Raw genomic sequence first — 3,791 nt, forward strand, 5'->3', positions numbered from 1 at the left:
AAGAAGAAGGTTAAAGAAAAAATATCTATGTCTAAACTAATAACTTCAGCAATGGCTTCCCCATCATCTCTCCTGCTGCTTGCCACACTCTATTCCCACACAACAGCCTAGAGAGTTTTTAAAAGTGAAATCAAATCCTTTCTATAGCTTCCCATTCCACTTGCTATATACTCTAAACTGATCTCCAGCTCTCTCGGGCACTGCGTGATCTGCTCATCCTTCCAATGCATTTCCCCATCACTCTCCTTTCTACTCACAATGCCACAGTCAGATTGGCCTCCCTTCTATTCCATAAACAATCAAAACTTTCTTGCCTCTGGATCTTCACATTTATCATTCCCTTTACATAAAATGGTATTCCTCACCTTCTCATGGTTGGCTGTCTGTTGACATGTAGATCTCAGCTGAACTGTCACCGCCCTGATGACGTGAGACATCCCTGACCATCCTCTTCTGAAAACACTCTGCTTCACTCATCACATCATACTGTTTCTCCCCTCCTAGCTGTTACCACAACCTGCAACTAACGTATCAGTTGTCTACTTTATTGTTTATCTGTACCTGCATAGGGACCTTAGGCCGTCTTGCTTCCTGCTACGTTCCCAAAAGCCTAGAATCATGTCCAATGTCATAGAGGGCCCATATGTATTTATTAAATAAATTAATCCATGAAGGCAAAGTTAGATCAAACTACATCAGCACATCTGGAGAATTATAGCAGTCAGAGGAGGAAAACAGTGAGTTAGGATGGAATCCAGCAGAATGGTTCACTACCTAAGCCAACAGACCTGAAAAGTCTTCTATCATTCCTTGACTGGACACTTTCCTGCATGAAACAACGCCATAGTACAGGTCCACTTTTGCCCAGATTAACCCACAGAGCCAAGGGCTGGGTCAAAGGAACATTAGCATGGAAAACACCAAAAGAGAATGCAGTCCCACAGCAGTCTCCCTGGTAATAACTTTTAAGGATTATTTGCTTAACCCAAATATATGTACAGAATGTCAACCACCCACATATTTAGAAAAGGGAAAATGAAGTAAGGTCATACAACCTGTTTGCCTATAACTGCAATTCAGAACCCATAATCCAAGAGAAGTGAACACCCAAACTTTCAAATCAGCAGTCCCTTTAAAAAAAAGTTCATAAAGTGTGTGACTCAAAGAAGACCCTTTGATTCTTCTCAGAAAAAAAGATCTTAAAAGGGCAGATCAGAAATGACTGAAACAGCCAGTGGATTATAAAATTTTGCACATCCTATATATCTCTATGAAATAACTGTGGAATTTTACACTCTGGACAGAAGAACTATACTTATAAAATATGCCGCAAGAAAAATCATACTATTAAATAGTGCAGCATAGAGAAACCAGACGAAAAGGAAAAAAAGCAGATGTTGTTAGAATACTTGAAAGAGCAGCGGATACTTTGGAGAATCATGGTCATTGCAAAGGGGCTCAGAAGGCTAAATTAGATGTAATTGTTAGTGGGTTGATAAAAAGAAAAGGGAAATTGACCATGATCCCAGTGTTAGGCCTTGACTTTTTACTCAGGTGTCAAATTGGCTGCTGCACTGGTGGGCTGATAATTTGAGGTCAAGGAGGGGTCTTTAATCTGGCAGCTAGGGTGGAGTGCTTGTGCTGAAAGTTTAGGGACATACTAAGAAAGCACATATCTAGGGATGACTATCTGGATGACACAGTAAGTCACAATTGCATTATGGGACAGGAGACCTAGATGACCGTGGGCCTTGTAGATGACCTTCAAACCCTGATTTGCATAGCAACATGTGACTTGTAAAAAATGGAAGCTTCAGGATTTAGTCTGTTTGTGCTAGTATGACAAAATATATGAGATCAGATCATTTATAAACAACAGAAACTTATGTCTCATGTTCTGGAGGCTGGTAAGTCTGGTAACAGCCCAGAGTCTCCTTCCAAGATGGATTTTTGTTGCTGCATCCTCTGCAGGAGATGAACACTGTGTCCTCACGTGGCAGAGGAATGGAAGGGGCCACCTAGTTCCCTCAAGCCCTTTTATAAGGTCACTAATCCCATTAATGAGGGCCTTGTCCTCATATGTTAATAACTTCCTCATGACCCCAGCTCTAAATACTATCACATTGGCAATTAGGTTTCAACATAAGAATTTGGAGGTAACACCTTCAGACCATACAGTTTCACGAGATCAAGAAAGAATATGGGGCAAGGGTCATCTTGGTGTAACCTAACTCATGCACTGCTGCAATGGACTTTGGGAATATTTTTTTTACTTTGAGTCACACTGCCAAGGCCAGAGACAAGACAGAACAGAGGAGCAAAGGAAAGCCTAAAATATTCATTCTCATGAACTAGGATGTTACAGGATTTTATGACCCATTGACTAACGTTATTTTGTGCAATGCTCTGACTTCCAAGAAAAGTAGCAGAAAGAGAGTTTTCAGATAAAAGATTCAGGGACGCTGGAAACAAAGTAATATTGACTAGTCCAGTTCTTCCACAGTAAATTAGAAAGGAGAAACCTTTATTCTGGTCACACTGGATAGATGTGGATAGATGGAGGCTTTCTCAATAAAGTACTAAAGAGCTAAACTAATGGCAGAGATTTAAGTCTAAGAAATCTTCTCTTACCCAGGGGTCCCCAAGTTTGCCTCAGACAGTGGGCAAACTCATGAAAGAGCTGTCTCACCAGCATATGACCAAACCTAGACAAACTTTGCTCTCTGGCCTGTTCCCCAGGCCTCATACCTTTGTCCTCCACCAGAAATCAGCCACAGAGACAGTGGGACTTGGTGCCCTTTCTAAAACTTTACTCTCTGGAATTTCACTTCTAGACCATAGAACTCTTTGTCAGATATCAGTTTCTCAGCCTCGTTACATTTGTGTTAAGTTTATAACTACCATCTCATGATTCTCCTCACATCAGAAAAAGATAAGAACATCTCAGTACTAAATTTTTTTTGTGGTTAAGTAAACAAATAAATAAAGCCTTGAAGATAAAACTTGACATTATAGAAAACGTAAGTAGGATAATATCCACCCCTCCAAACACCCAATCGCAGTCTCATAAATCAATTTTTTATCATGCTTTCATGTTGGCTAGTGATCACGTTGCAAAATTTCCCAGTTTCTTTTATTACAAGTACTTTTTAATGCAGGTATAATTGTCTACTTAAGGTCATCTTTTCAACCCTGAAATCATCAGCTGAGGACTTGTGGGAGACATTACAGAGAGTTCTGGGATAAGAGTGAAACAAATCACATGAGCATATGGTATTAAAGCAATGTGGTATACAGACAATGATCTTAGCTTACTTTATAAGAGAAAGTAGTAGAAGCTTTCTGTATAAATCTACCTGGTGATAGCTGTGCTCCCAGATATAAGTGTGTAATTTTTTAAGTTTGTCTGGGTTTAGAGGGCTAGATCCAAAATTATAAGGGAAATGAGCCGGAATATTATCAAGATAATGCCAAAAGGCTGTTCTCTATTGCTCAGAAACATGCAAAAAGGAATGCCCACAGTAAACTGAAGAGATGCATATGAAATCTCAGAAGCAATCTCTTAACTCCTAAAAATGTCTTACATTTGGAATGCAATCTGATATAAAGTTTGGCAAAAGACCTCAACAAACACCTAACAAAAGAATACATATTGATTACAAAAAACATATGAAAAGATACTCAACATCGTATGTTATTAGAGAATTGCAAACTAAAACAAAAATGAGATACCACTGCACACCCATTAGAATGGCAAAATCCACAACACTGACAACACCAAACACTAGCAA

The sequence above is a fragment of the Mandrillus leucophaeus genome, unplaced genomic scaffold, assembly GCF_000951045.1.
Source record: "Mandrillus leucophaeus isolate KB7577 unplaced genomic scaffold, Mleu.le_1.0 Scaffold1054, whole genome shotgun sequence".
Classification (NCBI taxonomy): domain Eukaryota; kingdom Metazoa; phylum Chordata; class Mammalia; order Primates; family Cercopithecidae; genus Mandrillus; species Mandrillus leucophaeus.